This window comes from Phaethon aethereus (assembly GCF_964289735.1).
Source record: "Phaethon aethereus genome assembly, chromosome: 1".
NCBI classification, from domain to species: Eukaryota; Metazoa; Chordata; class Aves; order Phaethontiformes; family Phaethontidae; genus Phaethon; species Phaethon aethereus.
Window position 1 is genome coordinate 18,342,919 of NC_138575.1, and position 22,638 is coordinate 18,365,556.

The window sequence follows — 22,638 nt, forward strand, 5'->3', positions numbered from 1 at the left end:
TTGGAGCTCCAACTTCTGTAGAAACTGTGAGGGTTGTGTTTAGGAGGAAGGACAATATCTTCCTGTTTTTTCCGTGGATCATTATCTATACACAACCTGAAATTGTTTTCTTCAGGTTGAAAATTTTATTGATTCCAGGATTTTGGGTTCTTGGGTAAGTACAATATGCATCTCTACAAAGGATGGATTTATGAAAGACTTTACCTCAGTTAGGCTTTTCTGTGCAGCAGAGAAACCTGGGCTCTGGATCCAGTGAGAATAGAAGCATTTGTTCTGAAGAAAAGCAGGAGTTCAGATACTTTCCTTGTCCCTGTGTGTCATCTTGCCTAGTTCTGATTCAACATTTTACCCAAATTATTAGAGAAAAAGCCAATATGCACCTTTTTGCCATGTTTATCTTTTCACTAAAAGGGTCTCTTTTGGTGTTGCTAACATTGTCTGTTCTGTATTTTGGAATATAAAGAAAAATGCCTTCAGAAATGGCAGAACTCCTTACATCAGTACTACTCCATCTAGAAACTTTTACATGAAGTCATAAGAGTAAACTCAGCCAACCAAAACTGAAGATTTACATCATAATCTCAGCTTCATAACTTCAGAAAAGGCCATGGTGAAAACTGAGGAAAATGTCCATTTGTGAGAAAATGTAGAAAAAAGATAACTGATGTTCAGATTATCATGGATTTCATATTTTTATCATGTACTTCATATTATTATGCACTGCATAGCATAAATGAAAAGTAGCTACATTTAATACAGAATTTTGTACATAATGATTTAGAATATCTAAGGTCAAATAACTGTAAACTAATTCCTTTCTAGGTCTTTACAGAATATCTTGACATCATGTCAAGAATCTGCTTCTTAACTCCGTAATTGCATAATTAGATGAAGTAGTGAATTCTAAGCATTTAAAAAGCCCTAATTGCAGGTTGTATTAAGGTATTTATCCATATTTACTCAGTAAGAATCATCAGAGATTACCAAATAAGGAGTTAATTAGAGAATATCTTTAAAATACATAATTTGTATTTGGTAAAATTAAATACTTTGATAACATTGGGAGGTAGGTGTGTGGATTCTCATGCATGTTAAATCTAACCTTATAAAAATGAGTGGTTTTAATGGCATTTAGACTATTTCTTAATACTGTAGTAGGAAGCCAGATAGGAAAGCAACAAAGTTGTTTCTAGAAATAAATAAATTTATTAATGAAGTCAGTGAAAGAGACAAATTTAGGAGAAAAAAGAGTATTTCTTCCATTGCAATAGATTTATGCTTTAGCACAAAAATGAAAACAAGCCTTTTCATTCTTTTTTTTTTTTTAATCTCTTGTGTGTCATTGATGTCTTTCCTCCTTTGTTGTGGCTTCCTATGAAACGTGGGTATTTGGGGCATATGCTTAGCGGTGTGCAAAACCAAGACTGGGACTTGTCTGATGCATGAGTGTGCTTCTGCTCTCTTGGTGATGCGCACTTCAGTCTGATATATCCACCTAGGTACTTCCCACCTGCCATGACATGCTTGAGGAGGATCCAGGTGCTGGGTTAGACCAAGAGACCAGTCCTCGTGGAGACCCAGTCTGTTATCCTGCTAATTACTGGTCCCCGAGGTATGGAAGTGCCTCAGCTGTAGCAATAGCTATCCTTTGAGCACAATGATGAGACAAGGTAGAGAACACAAATACTTCTTCACAGAATAAACCTGCAGAGCCATTTAGGTAGCTCAGCTCTACCTCTGACTTGCAAAACAAGAGTAACCCAAGATTTTTGCAGCACATGGAAGTCAGGCCCATCACCTTCAAAGCTATCTTTCAAACTAAAGTCATTTTAAGTAAGTGTTTTAACACCCACCCCTCAATATCATTATACATTCTTGTTTTCAGGAATCAAAAACATGCTAATTTTTAAAAGTTGCAATCAGAAATAACTCAGCTTTATGTATTTCACATTTTTCCCAATAAAAAATAGTATCTTCTTGATCTGAGGTAAAGCAATGAAATAGTAAGTCAGCGTTAAGTCCAATCTTATGTCCTTTGAAATACCCTTGAATTTAAACTCAGAATAAGTTATATAAAGCAGTTCACTATGGTTTGAGCTCAGTTACACTTTTAATTCAAAGTGAGGTGAAATGAGTAAATTATCTTATAATTACAGGACAGTAGATGAATACAGAAGTTCAGGGAATGTTTGCTTTGGTTTTATGCTCATTCAAGCTCCAGAAGAAAAACAGAGGAGACTGCAAACACTGCTGTCATAAGTCATAGATATATTCCTAAAACATCCTGCAAAGTAAACTCTTTCAGTTTTATAAACTGGTATATGTTGTTTTACACAATTAATTTGGAAGGTTATTAATAATGTAGCCTGATTTAAAAACTGATTTTAAATGAAAGGAGATTTTGAAAGTAAAAAGCAGGAAATACGAAAAATACAGTTTCATGTAGATAAATAAGTACAAACTACTAAAATATAGTACTCTAAGGACTTTTTTTGCCCCATCTTTGTTTGCAGGAATTTTAACCTTTTTGTCTCTCCCTGAAAAGAGTCCAGGAAATTTAAAAAAGGGTACCAGATCTTGTGTAATCCTTTAATGAAAGCTTTGCTTGATGGTAGTTTCTTGTTAAGCAAGGATAATTAATTAATGAATTGAATCTTGTGTTGCTGAGAAGTTGCTTTGACATTTCCAAACATAGAGCAAGGTGAGAAGGTCAGAGATGTTGCCTGAAACACTACAAGCAGATGAGAGGATTATTCCTCCCCAGGTGGATCCACCAGAAAGCACTCAGTTTATATTTAGAAAGTTTATTTATCACATATAGATGTCTGTAATTCTCAATACTATTTTCTTTGGTTTTGCTTCCTTGTTATAGACATTTTACTGTAAATCTAAGATTATCTCTTTTTAACGTAGGACACTGCAGTTAATTCTGATCTATTTAGACTTGTTAACTAGAAAGATGCAATGTTTTTTAATTATACACTCCAATAAAGGTACCTCAGTTGAATAAGTTTTGTCTACCAGAGATCAATTTTAGCAAGTACTAACTCCTTTTGTTCTTTTGGAATGCAAGTCCATTATGTGAATTACCTGCCACCCAGTAATTCTGGAACTGTTTGTTATAATAATGTTTTTACTTTAATTTCAGAACTACTTCAGAATGGGTGTCTGGGCTGCTTCATTATGGAGAACATAAAAAGTAGTTGTAAGGTTTTCTTTCTGTCCCAGGTATCTTCAGTAGGTTTTGACTTTGAGATCAGAATCTCACTGGCAGCTGTAATAAGAATACTAGAAAGGAATCCACATGTTTTTAGCTGTTTCCAGTGCAATATCATTTGTTCTTTTTGAAAAGATCTAAACACCTTTGAGAATTTAAGAACATCTGTCACTGATGCTTCAATTTTTTATTTAACTAGGTGTCTGCTTTTAGTCTTTCTGTCATCCTTATTCTTCCATCTTTAGTTTTCTTCAGTCAGAAACAAGACAGATAGCTAGCTACTTTTCTACTGGCCCTAATGGTCTCTGAGCCACTGCCTGCAAACGGACACAAGGGAAAAAAATGCTCAAAGGGTTTATGACACTTCAGAAACTGTGATAGATGACTTTCAAGGCTGCTGCTGTCTTTTCCTTTTGCTTCCTTTCTTATCTGAACTGTGACATATTCCTTTCCATTAATTCTTTCTGATTTGTGAAGAAAAAAGAAGGGAATGTTCAAAAAGGCATGCAACAGACTTTAAGGCTTTAGTTAATTAATTTGCTGAGAGGTATTGATTAGTAATGGGTTTAAAGCAGACCAGATGTGGGTTTCTTATAGCCCCCAACAGAAAACATAGTCTGAGTTTTGATTACTGATTTATGATCATCAAAAATAACTACAGACAAGGCTATAGTGTATGGGATGCCTAGCTGGAAAACCTGGCCTTTAGGAGAAAAGCTGATAAAAATGGGAAAATAAATCATCTGAAATGGTCAGAGTTCTGTAAAACTGGTAGTTGTTTCAAAACTTGTACAACATATGGGTAGACTTGCACACTCTCTGGGATGCGTTCGAGGAAGAGGGGATTGGGAAGGACAGGGGTGAATCTGGAGCTTCCATTACATCCAATGGCCAGAAAAGGAGGTTGCTCCTCTGACAAGGATCATTGTTTCTCAGAATCAGATGTTTAAATGATGGAGTGCTTTCTGATATTTATTCATCCTGCACTGCCACTACATGTAAGCTGACATTTAAAATACATTAACACAGTGCTACTTGAGGTACTGTATTATGCAGCCTATCAGTTTTGAAATGGAATTTAGCCTGTGAGCAAAATCCTCCTTGCTATACTCAAACAAACTTACTCAACCTTGGATCAAGGTGGCTTTGGGAACGTACGTAATTTTAATGCCTCTGTCAGTTTTTTTATCAAGTCTGTCATACCTGAGTTCTACAGGACCTTTCTCCATATGTGAGCATATAGACAGTCCCCTTTGTGTCCACAGGACTAAAGTATTTATACAAAATAAAATAACTTTAAGCCTTATGGTTACTTAATGTACTCAAAACCTTTACTTATATTGCTCTTTCTTTATGTCTTTTACTCTTCCTTTCTGCTTGATGACTTATTTTCAGCATTTTGCAGCACACAATGTTAAGTGATTGTTACCTCATACAATCAGTTATTTCAGTACATAAAAACCCATCTCACATTTCAACTTTGTACCTCAGTAAGCATTAGAAAAAAATAGTTTTTCTTAACTGTTGTGTACAGCTAGACTTTTGCAGACGTGGATAACTTCTGACAATAGCAGATCTGGTGATTAACCCAGCCATTACAACAGCAAGTTCAAGTAACATCAGGTACAAAGAGCTTTCCAGGAACAGTCCATACCTTGTTTTTATAATGACTGACATGTATTTTTACAAAATGTTTCACTTCTTGCAGCGCAAAATCAAAATTCTTCATGACTCAGGGGGATAAAAGATACCAAAGCCCACCTCTAAGGCATCTGCATAATGTTCTGCTCTTGAATTCAGGGAGGTCCTCTTTCTCCCTGTTCTTTAGTTGACTCTCCTTGCTCCAGGGAACATATTTTATTTTTAGTAATTGAGAGTTTGGCTAGCTAGTGATTTGGATAATTGAGATGACTCTGTATATATTTATATGTACAAGATGCTCATAGCAATCTTTCTTCCATGACTACTTCTGTATTTTTCCCATTACTTTAGAGGCATATATCACTGGTCTTTCATCCAGCAAAATGACAGCTTCAAATCCTTCTGAGGCTTCATTGAATGAAAGGTTGTTATTCTCGTTAGTCTGTGGGGGGGATCCATTCTTTTCTCAAATGTGCAAGCAGTGTTTGCCACTGTCATATTTCCTACCTCTGCAATGAACTTTCTTCTTCCTTTTGTCGTTGCGATAATTTTCTTAAGGAAACAGTGACATAATGTGCAATATAAGGGTTCATGCTTTGAGATTTCAGATTATGAAGTCTATTCTTTTGTTTCTCCTCTGAAGTCACTTTTCTAGCACTCAAAACCTTTCCTTTTTTCATAACATTCATGTCATCAAATATCCTTTATAGTGTTTTCATATTTGATTTATAGTCCAGCTTTGTTGATGCTACTTCATGGGGAACTAGGCCTTACCTCTTCAGAAGCTGCTTCATTAATATCAAATAACTTTTATTATTGCACTCTGTAATCTACTGTGATATTTGCCAGCTGACATATTTACCTGCTAAGAAAACAAATGCTGAGGGACTGCAGATTAGTCAAATGTATCTATTTAAAGTATGCTGAAGTCTGAGAAGTCTCTCTGACTCTTTCCTCTTAGTCCATCCTCTGTTCTTATTTTCTCACAAGACGAGATGTTTTCAAAACAGAAGAAATCCTCATTCAGGCTAGAAGGATATCTGTTTATTAGATAAATAAAAAAAGGGCAAAAAGTGCTTCTATATAAAAGCCGTTAATTTGTCTCAGGTACATTTTAAATGGGACTCAAAGCACACATGCACATAAAGAAATATGTTTCTTGCAGTTCATCAGTAAGAAGGCAGCAATTTCTATATTGCTGACTTGTTTAAAAGTACTTTTGAAAACTAAGGTGAGAATTCACTCACTAGGTTAATTTATCCTCTTAAGCCCTACTTTTATGATATCAAGCCCAAAACTGGACCACACTGTTCCTGAAGCAATTATCCTTTCTATTCTGTCGTGGTTTAACTGATGGGTTGAGATAAAGACAGTTTAATAGGTAAGGCAAAAGGCACACACACAAGAAAAGCAAGACAAGGAATTCATTGACCACTTCCCATGGGCAGGCAGGTGTTCAGCCATCTCCAGGAAAACAGGGCTCCATCATGCATAACGGTTACTTGGGAAGACACACTCTACCACTCCTAACCTCCCTCACCTTCCTTTTTCTTCCCCCAGCTTTATATGCTGAACATGACGTCATATGGTACGGAACAGCCCTTTAGTCAGTTGGGGTCAGCCTTCCAGCTGTGTCCCCTCCTAACTTCTTGTGCACCCCCAGCCTACTTGCTGGTGGGGTGGTGTGAGAAGCAGAAAAGGCCTTGACCCCGTGTAAGCCCTGCTCAGCAATAACAAAAACATCTCTGTATTATCAACACTTTTTTTAGTACAAATCCAAAACACAGCCCCATATTAGATACTATGAAGAAAATTAACTCTACCCCAGCCAAAACCAGCACACATCTGCAGTTCTTTCCAAGGCATAACACTTCATAACGTTAACCCTGCACTAGTCATTTGGTGAAGGAAGCTTAGTGAGGCTTCCACAATCTTTCAAATTGCAGAGGTGGGGCACAGGAACCGGCTCCCATTTCTATGACTATGCTCCTGACTGAACAAAATATTTTCTCACCTACAGTAGAGATCTGAGGGCGCTAGGCTGAATTAGTAAAAATATATTTACCTTAATGACACAGGTAAGACTAGTGAGTTTAACTTCACTGAACTATTAGAATAGCCCTTTGCAACAGTAGGAAGTGTGGCTTTACACAGCAAGCCTCAAATCTGTTTTGATTGAAATACATTGATGCTTCTTCCAATATTTTTGTAAAAGTTCGGTTATGCATTCTATCCCATTTCTTTCATACGTGCTTTAAGCGTGGACTGTTAGTGAAAATCAGATTTATTTATAGGCTTATTGGTACTTTGGAGAAGAAATGAATGAAATTGACCGTGGCCATATGCATCCCTTGACAGCAGTGAAATATTTACTTGCTTTAGTGGGATTACCATCAATATCCTAGTTTTTTTGTTTCCGTCTTTATATTTTCTAATACCTTTAGTTGCTAAAACAGTGATCATCTGTTCTGTGTTTTGTGAAGATCTCTTCCACTCTCAAGAAACATGGCTACATTGGCATGCAGATATTTTTCTGACTTCACAGTCTTTTAGATTTCCATGATTCACATATGTCAAGTTAAAATCCTGTCATTGTTCGTCTAGTGTATTGTCTTGTCTTTGTAGCCCCCCTTTCACTCTTTATCCCTGTGGTTGAATTCATGTGCCTGATTCCAGAGCAACAGTGACATTTTACTGATAGCTCTGGGAAAGGGCCTCATGTGTGCTTTTGGTAGGAGAAATCATTTAAGAAATAAATGGCTGCAGCTCATAGATTTTTATGAATGTCAGGTTTTGTTGGGATTATATGCACGCAGTAAATGCAGTCACTTTGCACGTGTACTCTATTCCATGACATGTAAATTTAATTCTGCAAAAAAATTATCTTTACCTTACTTACAAACATTATTGCATCTTTGCATGGTTGAGGGATCAGACAAGTTCTGTTAACATTCATATAATTATGGCAGATATTTTTAAAACTTGCCGTTCTTTCAAAGAGTTCATCAGATGGTTGTTTGATATCAATTTGGTTTACTTCCTGTATTTATGCTGACTAAACATTGGCATTGGCATTAGATAATAGTACAAATTTTTACTTGTAACATTAGAAAATATTGACTTTAAATATGAATCTAATGTTTACTGCACTAAAATCGTGCAGTTATAGCCTTGCTGTATGAACTTGTTTGGTTTCTACTTTAGGATATTCAAATTTCACAAAAATCCAGTGTTATTAATGATGACTATTAAAAGATGGCAGCTTGTATTACAAATGAAAAAATCATCTGCAAAAAAATGAGTGCAGCTGGATAGGCAAGAGGCTTCGTTCTCCTTTAAAAGGTATCACTAGTCTGATAATTTTGGTGAGATAACTTGTGCGACATAACCAAATACAGTCTTCAAAAAATGTAGGTATTACTTTTATGAATATATAAAATATTACTAAGGACTAGAGGTATGAGAAAAGAAGGAGTCATAGCACCCAATTTTAGACACTAGAAGTTAGCTATCAAGTGTGAACTAGTTACTCTAGACTTGCTTTGCAGGGCAATTCTTTTTACTTATCCTTGAGCCTTATGATGAAGTGACCTTTAGGAAGTGCTTACTTCTTTCCAGTGAGTACAAAAGGAGCCCGGTTTGACTGAACACCGTTTAGTTAGAGCAGATGAATCTTACTGTCTTAGCACTAGAAGACACCAATGACTTCCAGTCTTCAAAACTAGTTTTTATTTAAACAGAAATATATGAGCTATAAAAGAAAAATACTTTCAGTGATGGAAAAATCAGATCTTCTGAATTAGATAAAATGAACACTGGAAAAGAGCTCTCTCCCTGGCCCCTGTTCCTACAAGAAGGTTTGTTTCCCCTGGTGTTGACAATTCAGCAATTTAAGTGCTTCCAAACACATTTGTGGCTCCCTGGGAGAGACTCTTTCCAGCTGTGCGGGGCTGAGGTCATGCTCCCCGCGGAGCCAGGCTCTCTGCGCGGAGACAAGCAGGAGTGTCCCGCTGCCTGCACGAGCTGTAGGCACCCTGCTCCATCCCTGCGTGCCTCGTTCTCCACTGCGGATGGGTCTCCAGGCTGAGCATACATAGGTGTTTGTTGGAGAAGCACAATTCCCTCTCCCATTGCTTGTTTTTGAAGTGGTTTAACCTGACCCAGACTGCAATAGCCAGAGGAATCAGCCAGCCTTCCCCTCTGCTGCCCAGGTGCAGCCTTTTAGCCCAGCTTACAAACTACAGGCTTAAACACAGTAAACTGTGAAACTTTAAATCATTCAAAATCTTACCACAAAATGGTCTCTAAGAGGTTCACTTACAAGTTTGGTGGGGAATTTCCCAGCTCCGTCTTTCCATTTCCGACTTTCTGCTCTCCCATAGCACAATTTTGGTCATGGTTAACGCAGATAACCATGAACAAGGTTTTGTAATCATGTCAGAAATAGAAGAGAGAGCTTCACAGAGTGGAACTACTGCTGTTTGTCACCTTTACACTGCCGGGAGGTGTGTGGGGAAGAATCAGGGTGTACTTCAGAGCTTTGGGGGTCTTCAGAACTAAAACACTTATTGTGAACAGTATGTCAAAAGTTTGATATACCCTACTCACTATACTTATGTTTTTCCTTCTGGACATGCCTAGAACTGCTCTGGTGTAAGCACTGAGGTGCCTGACTCCTGCCTCCATTCCTGGGAGTCAGACTGCATTATTTCAGGAGGAGATGGATTATATTCTAGGTACCTAACAGATCTCCCTCTCCAGTAGCAAGCACAATGGTCAGAAAAAATGAGCTTTTCTCCCCCAGATGGTGGGTTGGTGCCCTGCTTATTTAAGCAATTATATAAGAGGTGGACCATAGCACTGCCTTCTTTTTTCTTCCCTTTTTAAAAAGGAAAACAGCAAGCTGTCTCAGCTCTTTGACAAAACAACTGCAGGTCCTAGTCATAAAAATCAGCTTCCTCAGCGGATCAATTTTCTCTCCCTATTCTCTCCAACCATCCTAAGCACTTGACAGTATGTTGAGTGTTCATTTGTAGGCCCAGACGCCTAAAATTCTTGTTAAGTTCAGTATCTTTCACTGGATCTAACACTGAGTATTTGTCTGCATTACATCTTGCATTACCTGTATCAAACCTCTGCCTGTTTTGGCTCTTTCTTTGGGTATTCGAGATGGAATAGATGTAGTAGATGATTCAGCTTCTCTCTTAACTGTGTCCTCAATGTATTAGTTTTGATTTAAATGAACACACAAAATTTTAACAACTTCTTTGGGGAGACTATTTAAAAGTCAGATGTATTTCATGGTTGGGAAGACAGAATAGGTAAAGTTTTCTTTTTCATGTAGTACAGGAAGTAGTGGTATACTGCTTAGGATTTTACTGATAATGTCAATTCACATAAGAGTATGAATGTCCACTAATGATTTTCCTTTAGCTTGTTTATTCTTTGAAATTGCAAGGATTATGAAGCAGTAAATTCAGTTCTCAAAATTTTATGTTCATATAGTTACAAAAGACATTGGCTTTACACTATTTCCAACAAACAAGTGAACAGGTCCGTTGTTTATCACAAAAAACATAATCCTGTTTAATACTTGAATGACCCTTGCATCAAATTCTGTATTTAATCTTTGTGCAAGTATAGAAACCTCAACCTAGCAAGGGAAATAGTAACTGAGGAACAGCTTATGGAGCTGCTTTTTTTTTTAATATAATTTTTTCCTTGTGAAAGACTGGCTTTCTCCTTTTGATTTTGTGCTCAAAAAGAAGATTCAAATGTTTCAGCATAAGACAATAGACTGTCAGTACAAATTGACATTGAAATTCATGTTGGAAGTGTTAAATTCATGACTATAGAGAAAATAGCAATTCTGTAGAAAGCGGCATTACAACTGGCATTGTATGCTTGCAGAAATCTTCACTGCACACGCAAAAAATCAGTGTACCTATGCCAGATAAAATGTTTTGTTTAAGTTTTCCAGGTGGCTTGGTGTCTTCTTCAAACACAGAGGCTGATATTCATAGACAGAAAGAGGTATTTTGCTGTGAAATGTGTTCAGATTTTAATGTGGCAATGGTACATTTAACCTGAAGCAAATATGTGAAAATGTCATCCAGGACCAAATTTGACAATTACTTACCAAGCAGAACAAAATGTACTTTTTGCATATGAACTTTCTGAAAGCAATAAATTATGGTTCCTTACAGTCTTACGATGGGAGCTAAACAAACAACTATGTGCAGTGAAAAATCATTTCAAAGCACAGTAACATTATCATATCCAAAATGGAAAATACTTCTAACATTTTTTGTTTGCTAATCATTTTCTGATAACAAATATAGGGGTTAGTAAATAAATGTTGCGATAATTAATGTAAATGAAGAAAAATTATGAGCAGACTAGCTTACTGTTGATACAGATCTCAACTGGTCACTTGCCCAGAAATGTGCCTAGAGTTCTGATAAGTAACATTGAATTTAGAATTTCCACAAATTCTGAATGTGCATTTCTCCTCCATTTTTTCCATCGAAGAAACTGGAACCTGCACAAGATGATATTAACTCTACTAACATAGTTCTATATGCATTGCATAGGTCTTGACATTTTTCAAGCATATTGTCATTTCTTCGCTGTCATTTTCTTATTTTTCTCACAGCTGAAGGACATAATATATCTGGAATGTGTCCTAACATCAGTGCATAGCTGGTCTGGTAGAAGTTTTGCGTACAGAGTGTTCAGCTGTGCGAATTGTTAATCTTTTCTACTATTTGGTTTGTTTGACTGAAGGCACTAACCACTATTAAGTATTCAATACTCATGGCAAATATATCCATAATTCAGCATTATTCCATCTACTTAAAACTACTGCATATATTTCACAGAATCACAGAATCACTAGGTTGGAAAGGACCTTCAAGATCATCAAGTCCAACCATTAATCCAGTGCTACCATGTCCCCTAAACCATGTCCTGAAGCGCCACATCCACACGTTTTTTGAACACTTCCAGAGATGGTGACTCCACCACCTCCCTGGGCAGCCTGTTCCAATGCCTGACCACCCTCTCAGTGAAGAAATTTTTCCTAATATCCAATCTAAACCTTCCCTGGCGCAACTTGAGGCCATTTCCTCTTGTCCTATCACTAGTTACTTGGGAGAAGGGACCAACACCCTCGTCACCACAACCCCCTTTCAGGTAGCTGTAGAGAGCGATAAGGTCTCCCCCCAGCTTCCTCTTCTCCAGGCTAAAAAACCCCAGTTCCCTCAGCCGCTCCCCATAAGACTTGTGCTCCAGCCCCCTCACCAGCTTCGTTGCCCTTCTCTGGACATGTTCCAGCACCTCAACATCCTTCTTGTAGTGAGGGGACCAAAACTAGTACAGTTTTGGTCAAGTACCAAAACTTGAACACAGGATTCAAGGTGCGGGCACGATCACTTCCCTACTCCTGCTGGCCACACTATTTCTGATACAGGCCAGGATGCCGTTGGCCTTCTTGGCCACCTGGGCACACTGCCGGCTCATGTTCAGCCGGCTGTCAACCAGCAACCCCAGGTCCCTTTCCACCGCGCAGCATTCCAGCCACTCTTCTCCAAGCCTGTAGCGTTGCATGGGGTTGTTGTGGCCGAAGTGCAGGACTCTGCACTTGTCCTTATTAAACCTCATACAGTTGACCTCTGCCCATCGATCCAGCCTGTCCAGATATTTGTAGTGTCTCAAATTCTACTGCTGCCTCTGTTCCATGGAAGAACAGATTTTCTCTTAATCCCTGGAGACCGCATGGTATTAAGCCATTAATGGTGAATAACAACTTTATTAAGCCTACTAACTTATGGACAGAGCGGCATATATCCTTAATGGAGCTCTTTATATTAATCATCTACCCCCACAGGATTTTCTATATATCAACCCTGTAATTCTAAAGAATCCAAAAGGCATTGCAAGGACTGGGAAAAAAAAAACCAACAGGATCATAAAGCAAAATTTCTTGGAAAGTCATGTGCGAGTCATGAAGTACAGCAGCAGCAAATGTATGCGTGGGTATGTCAGGAGGAAGCTGGCCTCCGTACAGTGGCCCCTGCTCTACCTGGAGCAGTGCAGGTCCATCCCATTCTTCTTTCCCAGCAGTGCTGACTGGCTGCTGCTGTCCTGGAATGACCAAATCCTACTCTTGGATGTTTATATAAGGGCTCTGAGTGCATCTTCTCCTCTGAGACATTTGCCTGCCAGAACAACTCCCTTACCCTGGGGATGTGGGAGAAGATGCTCCACAACCCTGCCTTGCTGCCTGACTGGGGATGGTGAGACTCTGACCTGCTGGCTGCCTGTCTAAGCTTATTAAGAGAGATTGTCTCTTCAAAACCAAATTGCTATAACATGTTACTGAGGCTATGAGGTTACGAGACCACAGTCCTGAGATAAACTTTTCAGAGCAAGGCATATTGAAACACGTTTTCAAATGGTGAACATTGACCTTCTAGATGATTTGATATTCCCTGTGCTTTGAAAGTAAGCAAGCATATATTATTTCTGTATTTCCAGTGTGAATCCTTTTTCATTCATAAAATTATCTGTTTCTATATTCCAAGGTAGTAGTAGATGGGTCACATGAGATGCTTAAGCAAATGGCCTGACATCTGAATTAGCTGTCTGATCCTGCTAAGAAGGTAACCCACAGGAACATGACAGCAATTGATTTTATTTTACCTCATTTTTTATGCTATCCATGACACCTCACATCTGCAGTTTCCTATTTTAAATTTTGAAGTTTAATCTCAGAGAAAGCTTTATTCAAGCATTGTGCTTCGAGATGATCAACGTGCAGTCTTTTCCCTGAAGTTTAATGCAATACAATTTTGTTTTCATGTATTACTGCTTCACCAGTATATTCCGTTAAGGCATTTTCAGAAACATAAACCAGAATATCTCTTACTATACTGTGCACATATTCCTTAATAAGATCTGGGCATGTCTCTGTGGGGATTTTTTGGTTTTTTTGTGGTTTTCTTTTATCAGTATGGTCTGACTTTTTCCTGAGCAAGCCTGTTGCAAAATTCTTTGAAGACTAAGATTTGTAACACTGAAGTCTTGGCAGTTGTCTCACATTAATGCATATTTTTTAATGACTAGGATGTTAGTTCAACAATGTCTGCCCTATGAAAGACATAAGTGAAGTATAGTGATACCAGAAGGCTTTGACACTCTGCACTTTCCATTGTCACAAGCTGTGATAATATTGTTACTTGGAACTCTGTGTTCATAATTTTATGTTATCACTGTCAGAACATGAAATGTAACTTCGGTCGAAAGGGGGGTCTGATTTTTCAAATTATTAGTTGCCTTTGGTGAAACATCCTTATTGCTGTTCTTGCAGATGCTGATCCTCAAGTATGTTTAAAAGTTCTTTAGAGTACAAAGAAAAACAACGTATGGTAATTAAAATCCTTTTCCAGCCGCGACAACTCTTTCATACATTCTTCACTAAAGTGTTGTTTTATATTCATAATATGTTAAAAATTAAGTGCTGAAAGCATATTCAAAAACATTTTCAAAATGCTTTCACTTTTCACCTGTAATTGAGTCGTCAATATTAGCAATCAGCTATGAAACTAATTTGGCTTATTGTGTTATTCATCCTCACATTTTAATTATTGATTAACACTCTTACTGACAGTAAAAGGTTCCCTTTGAAATGTAATTACTGTATTGTAACACTATGCTATGACTGTCTCCAAAATTATCCACAACATTTCTTTATAATTAAAATAATAGGTCTAAATTTGCAGCTGGACAATCAGGCAAGTGTGTGAAGCCTAATACGTTCATATGTATTAAAGGGTCATCTGTAATAGACCAGGGAATTAAACATCATGATATGGTTTATTCCTCCAGAAAATGAACTCAGTAGCCAAATGAATGTTTCATGGCTTTTGCCACCTGCTTACCTTCCTCCATCATCTGTATATCCCTTGCAATGATGATGTTTCTTTGAATAAAACCTAGTGACACTGGGAAACCACAAAATTAATGTTTTTCTTTGTGCTAGCAATACTCTGCTAGTATATTACATTAAGTCAATCATAATATGATGAAAATATATTAATGTGTACATAAGTTATTTACATATGACACTTTATTCATTTTACATGCTATTATAATAGATCAGAGAATGTGGCAGTTTGGCTAGAGATCTACTTTTAGTCTTGAAGAAGATTGTCTCCTATATGTTGAGTTTGAAGAGATACGATGCAAAATCTTCATGTTTTTAACAAGCTCGAGTGGTTACTGTTCAGTAGTCAGAATGCTCTGCATAATCCTGAAAATTATTTTTGAGTGACTTGTGTTCAATGTTTCCCTCCCTACAATGGACTCTCAGGAACATCAGCTTGTTGGTCACAGCAGGCAGTCCAGTTTCTTCTCTGTCAGCTGGGTAACTATTCACAAAATAAAATTACTTATGTTGTATTTGGTGATTACTAGTGAAATGAGCCAGTTTACTTTGTCTGCATCACTTTATTTTAGCCATCAACTTAATTAACTTTGTGCTGTATTATTTGTATCATACTGACTTTAATCAAGGTACTGTGAAAATACGGAGTCAAGACCAGTCCACACCCCAATAAGAAATCCAAATTTAACAAGCGACAGACACAGGCCTTGGCTAGACCTGAGTCAGTTAAGAAGCCCAGAAGATAGGTTGGAAAGCATCTAAACCAAACTTGAGCAAGAGGAGATCTAGCCTGTGGCTGTGAAGAGCACATTTAGTAAGCAATGAGAAGGAAGGGTGATGAGACAGCTGCTGGAGAGAGCTTGTATTGTCAAGGATTTTTCGTAGTCAGTATCAAGACATGTTTGTACAGTAATGGTAGAAGAGGAAGATGTTGAACAGTAAGTTACAAAATGAGTAAGCCCATGTGTAAGCATGGGAAGGATGCAGTCACTGGGGCAGACTGAGATGTCAGGTAATATATGGCTGTCATGATGGGACGTGTTGTCACAAGGGACCTGTTGGAGGTCAGGCAAGGTAATTTTTTTGTTTATTTTCCCCCTATAAAAATACACTTCCACTGCTTGCTTATTTATATTGCTCTTCATGACTCTCTTTACAAAAGTAATCAATACTTTGTGATAGAAATTGTTTGGGGAAAATAAATATGTAGAAAGAATTTCTCTTAATCAGAAAATGTTGTTATCCCTTCCTTGGAGCAGTTTTTCTTTTTCACTGTGTGGCTTCTGTTTTGTGTCTGCCGTAACATCTGGAAATTACTTAATACATGAACTTCATTTTTCTGTAGTTTTACTATTATAAAACTAATTAGCATTTTCATTTTTAAGGATCAATTGATCACTTACATTTTAGTGTAGTGATATTTCAGTGTTTGAAAGACAGACAGGCTGTTGTCAACAAAGCAGTTTTAAGTCCAATTCCTTTTGAGAAGTAGGAAGTCAGTAAAGAATTATGAGACCCAACCAAAGGTATTAAATTGAGACTTATCATCCCTTCTTTGTAGTCACTCCCACAAATCTTGTCCTTTTCCTTCTCTGAGTGTATTCCTCCAAACTTAAACAGTCTTTCTTTTTAAAATTTTGTATGCCTTTTAATCTCAAGGGGGCTTTCACCAGGACCCCTTAATTTTCTTTCTATTTATACACTTCTTTAATTCAGCTAGATTTTGAATTATTTTTGCTGAAATAATGTTTCTTTAACATCCACAAGCTGACACGTTTTGCAAGATGTTTTCTTACAAAAAGGTGTACTGCAGTCTTATTCATAATTTGGCCATCACCATTCTGAAATCTCATATCCCTCGCAGAAATTCGTTAGTAATTTCATCAGGTCTCCAGATTGTGCATTTTTATGTACTCGTCTTGATTTCATATTTTACTGTTAATCAGTAACTTAATTGTGCTTTCTGCACAACATCATTTCTGTCACAACTTGTTTCCAGCTTTCTTTTCAGTGAGTGTGCCAGATCTGAGGTAGGAGTCTGTGATTTGTCTGCATGGAGACATTGCAACAAATGTAGTAATTTTTTGGGGGGGAGGCTTTGCTTAGACATTTTCCCTTGTGATACTGGGTGCTATAAAATCAATTCAAACCCCCAAACAGTCTTCTGCTTTCACCAGTAAGCCAATAATGCAGCTGCTGTATCCTTAGGGTTGCCTCAGATTACAGTCACCAGGCATATGAGGAACACAGAACTCGTGGCAATAAAGTTCTTCTTTGCTCTTCTGGCTGCAGTATTATGCAAAGATCCATCCAGAGGAAAGCTAAGAGTTTATATCTGCCCGTGGAGGAAGATGTGTGGAATTCAACAGGAGGAGCTGCTGAAAATGAAACAGTTTCCATGGATGGAAAAGTAAGGTGCACGAAAGGATGTCATTAAAACGACTCTGATTTGGGTAACCATGTTCCCCACTCACACAGGGTTACAGATCCAAACTTCCACCGAGTGAGCATTCCCACCTGGCAGAATAGGTGAATAAAGATATCTTTGAATTTCTGCAGATGCTCCAGGTCTCCAACTCCATGCAGGCCTCTATCATGATAAGCAATTATTGAAGAATCCTTATATGCAATTTCCCTGTGTGATTTAAAGCCGTGCAATGTTTATAGTGTGGCATATGCAGCCCATGTATTGATAATCTGCCCGGGGTGCCAACTGATCAACTGTGCGTGCGGTGCTCTGGTAAGCAGGGATTTGTATGTCCAACTATGACAGCAAAGACAAATAAACTGCATGGGTCACCGCTAACGCTGCCTTAACCTGTCCCCTCAGGTGCTGGGGAGCTGATGGAATAAATTTTAAAACTGAAGAGTACTTTGTCTTTCAGAGTTTTTGAGGTTTAATGCATTTATTAAGAATAAGATGATCCTTTAATACTTTAAACAGATATTAATTTTATTTACCAGAACTGAAATTTATTGCAATATTTTCATGGGTATGTGCCTATATTGAAATGAACTGCAAGAAGTTAATCAGTGCAAATATAAATCTTTTTCAAATATCACTTTCAGGTCCTACAAAGGAAAAATACCTTTTGTATGAACATGCATTTTTCTTTCCTTCAAAGAATGGTCTATTTTGAGATTTACAGATTTCTGTAAAATTTATCATTTTAGTTCTGTTATTAAGAATAGCTGCAGTGATAAACATTCAGCAATCAATAGTTATTAAGTTATTTGATTCATAATATTAGGTGTTTTCTAGTATAGCTGTTTGTGCTGCAAATTATAATATTCAAAGTACATATGTAATCGATCACGTAATTGTTGAATATCTCATTTTTAGCTATTTTCCATCACTACTGCTGATAGGAATCTTCAGAAGGATGATTAATGTGTTCTAGGATTGCATTCTAAAGCCACAAGATTTGCAGCTGCACACTTGCCAAAAGAGAGAAAAGACTTGTGCTCTGTAGTGCATGTAATCAAGCATCCAGCTGTTGAAAATAATGACGCATAATTGGAGAACTTTTAAGTAGGATTTCTGCTCTGTCTCATAGCAGCTGGTACAAGTGGAAAAACCTAGTAAACAAAAAGTGGCATTGCTTTTTCCAGACACGAGTTAACAAGAAATTGATATACGCATACCCCTAAGAAAAAGGAAAGTCAACACAGTGGCTGAAGTAAATGTAAGTGGGGAAATGATCATCAGAACTATTGACTGTGAATAAAGCACCAGAAGCACTGGCAGACAATGGAAGAAGTAATTTCCCATGACATTACCTGCCAGGCAATGGGTGACCAATAGCAACCCTTCCAGAGGATAATGGGACATTTACTTGGATGCACAGTGAGTAATGGCAAATGAAGTACAACTCCAAATTGTTTCCTTTATACTTCTGCAAGAGGCAAGAACAGCAGAGATTTACACCTCTGGTGGTGCAAATCAGAGTATCTCCAAGGAAGTTAACAACCCAGTGTTCGTATTTATCTGGTGAGAATCTAAGTCAAAGGAAGGAAGCTGAAATCCAAAGAGCAGATCCTTAGTCATACGCATAATGCCATAAATACCAAATACACATGGATATAGCTACTCTATTAACCTAGGAGTTTCTGTGTAACTAAGAAAGTGCCAGCATAGCGTATGGAAAATAGGCAATTGTAAACCTTTCACTTGAGCAGCACACAAAATGATACATGCTCCGAGTAGGCCAAAGGATGGAATGGATCGGCTGTGTCAATGAATCAATTTCAGGTAATTGCATCATATGAAGTGTTATATAACACTTATATGATCACTTGTTCCTAAAATGGGTGCAATCCATCTTCAAGGTATTTACATTTTTTCCACACTACTTCAGTTAGAAAGTGGTTCCCCAGTGCACTGTTGCAGCGATTGGGTGAAAACCTTTCATTTAACTATGTATTTATTCGTGGTTACTATACTTGCAAACATTGTACCAATGGGACTGGTTCCATGTGATCCCAAATCATACAGAAATGCTACCTGAGTCTATGCAATTTGGATTGGTAATTATCAGAAAGGAATTTTGAACTAACTGGTCACATACAGAAAGCACAAGAGCACTGGAGACCATCTTCACAGACAAAACCTAGGGACAACGGTGTATATGATAGTTTTTAATATATTTCACTATTTCTTGATTTGACACGATGACAGTATCTTTGCTTTTATCCATATATTTTGTTCTTCCATCTATGTTTCAGTAGGATGACACCACTTTTCTTCATAAAATAAGATTTCTAGAATGAAGCAGTGCTGTTGCTTTTGTTAAAGGCAAAATCCAGAGTTGGTAGATAGCTAATCTTCCTCAATAGTTGGAAACCCTGTTTTAGCTTTGCAGTCTGACAGATTGCTGACAGAGAACTAGCCAGTTTTTATGATTCTTTGACTGTTTCTGTCTAATTCCTGACATCCATGTAAGTAAGAATAGGATTTATTTAATTATTAGCATTTCTGCCTACTAGCCCTCTTCAGACTTTTCCAAATCTCTTGAAAGCAGTTTAACAGTTTCATAAATTGTGGTCTGCAAGGCGGATTTTTAGCAAAAGATTACATTTGCTTTTCTCAAATTCTCCTGACTTTCTTAACCTACATCTTCTGTGAAAAACAGACTGAATAAGTACATTGAGTCATAATAGACAATTTAATTTCTACTTGTATTTAATATTCTTGTATTCTTCCATGGGAACTCTTATGCTTGATGCTGCATTGCTTCTTTCTGTCACAGCAAGAATAAATGACTGTGGCACATTTCTGAATGTCAAATATCCATGGCAGTAATACTCAAATGATCATACTTAAGGCAATGCTTCACATAGTGTAACTGTTTTAAAGCAAATGCTGCACATTCTAAGTGGCAGAGGCCTTGAAAAGGGTTAAAATATGGCATTTCTGTCATATTTGAAAGGATAACATTAATCTTATTTAACTCTGAAGCACATGCTCTTGTTGTTACAAGCTTAATAAAAAAACTTTGTCAGTGAGGATTTGTATGTGTGAGTAGTCACTTCATAGCTAACATAGCAAATACACAGACACAGGATAAAACTCTGAATAGCCTGAAAATTGGTAGCTAAAAAGCATTTTGTTAGGGACCTGATTTTATTACCTTATTTATATTTTCCCATGATTTTTCTAAGGCTTTTTTTTTTTTTTTTTTTTTTTGGTAAGGAGTTACCCAGAACGTACTAATTTTGTTTTTTAAGATACAGTTTATGTGTACCGAGTGACACTTGTATGTAGAAATAGTGAAGGTATAATTGAGATCTTGCTGACTTTAATTGTTGTTAATATTGTTTCTTGCACAATAGTGCACTGTTCAGAGCAATTAACAACATCTCCTGTAGTAAGAAACAAGAGATTTTGTAGATAGTGGGCCACCTACAGATGATGTAGTAGTGAGGTAGAGCCAAGGGTGAGGACCCTCAGAGTGGAATTCCTTTCACCTTTCTTTTCCCATACGCCATTCAGGCATATAAACTAAAATCCTGCTATTGACTCTCTCCATAATCATTGGAGACAGAAGCACTTGTGAAGTTGATTCATCCTATTTAAATTAAACACTTATCTTAGAATACAACAAATCATTCTCTAGAGGTGTCTAGCTCTTACTATTTACTTTATAAAGACCAAGATGACTTTTTTAGACTAGACACCGTGCTTTCAGTTGCCTAGATTGAGAGAGGTGAATCTTATCCCTATACCTTAGTGGATGCTGCAAATCAAGACCCTCAGTCATCTTGTTTCAGGCAATCTGGAGGCTCAGATAAACATCTCTCAAGTTGCTTTACTCAGTTCCTGTGTTTAAAGGTTTCAGCATAGTCAGAAGAATTAGGGACAGCAGAATGGGCCACATCATTTCTGAAGATAGGTGGGCTATGGAGTAAATATATGATAAATTGTCTCCAGTCAGTCTCTGCAAAACAAGGGCTATTTGACTTTCTTTCAAATAGCCCTTCTTTTGCAAGAACATATCTTTTTATAAAAATACATTCTTTCTTTCCATCTCAAATAAAGCAAGAGATTCAATCACTTGCTTGGGATTATCTTTCTTAAGCAAAAACATGTGAATAACTTAGTGGAATTTAAGCCTAGGATTAGAGCATGAAAGAATACGCTTTTTGAATAACCCAAGCTCATTACAATCCCAGCTTGGTTAGAAAGTCTATTTATGTTCTTACTCTCATGAAAGTTCTTACCTATGAAAGGCATATTCAGTGGTATTGAAGGTTATTAATGCACTTGGTCTTGCTAATGCCTTGTTATAATGTCTTATTGGATTTCTTTGTTTCTGCACATGTATAAGACATATTTCCTGGATAACCACAGAATGCACTAACATACTTTAACATTTATGTGTCTCGAGAAAGAAGATGCTAGTGATAAGTTGCTGCATAAAAAATAAAGTAGAATTGTTGGGTTTCAAGTGCACAGTTACGTCCTATTTTTGTTGATCTGCTGTGCATATAGTAGCTAAGAGATCTCAGAGAGGGTACTCATGGTGGTCAGCAGACACCTAAGCATTTGCTTTGGGGGTGCAAATTTGCTCTGACTGTAAATCAACTCCAAACTGGAAGCCAGGTAATCACTGCTGTCTTCCTGCAGACTTCTTGGCTCAAGATGAGTGCTTTTCTTCTATCTTCAAACTCATTCATTTTTGTTGGGTCTACAGAATGGATAATGTGAATTTTTGTCTGTCTGCAAAGTGTTGCTGGGAAGCTATTATCACCACTTTAAAAAGAATGCCTTATTGCAGTTATTGTCAATTAGCTTATCACAGTCTACAACTGTACTGCTAATAAATGTAGGAATCTACATTGAAGCTAGCTATATACATGCCCTAAATCATCAGTAGAAAGAGTGTTCATACCATTCAAAAATCTTAGGGTGGCTAATGAAGATGAACGTGGCTGTACTGCAGATATCCAACGTTACGTCAGATGAATTCCACCCTAAGACATTAAACATGGCCCAATTCATATTATTGCAAAACAAAAACTACTTGTTTATATTGTATCTTATAAATAGTGTAAGAACAATTTGAGCTGTTATTCGTATGCAAGAACGTTTTGCCATTAAAATCACTTCTAACTAAATACTGCAACAGTCACATTAGATCATAATTTTGTTCAGTTCTTTTTCTTTATCCTCCTCACTCACAACAGGTAATAGTCAAGGTCAAGTTTCCTATTAGTATGCTAAAACCCACTGCTCTTGCTCAGGAGTTAGTCTGATAACTTTAGTGCGTGAGAGTTGTAAATCTCTGGTACATTTAAAATTTGGCTTCTTGATGTTAAGGAAGGCAGTACAGAG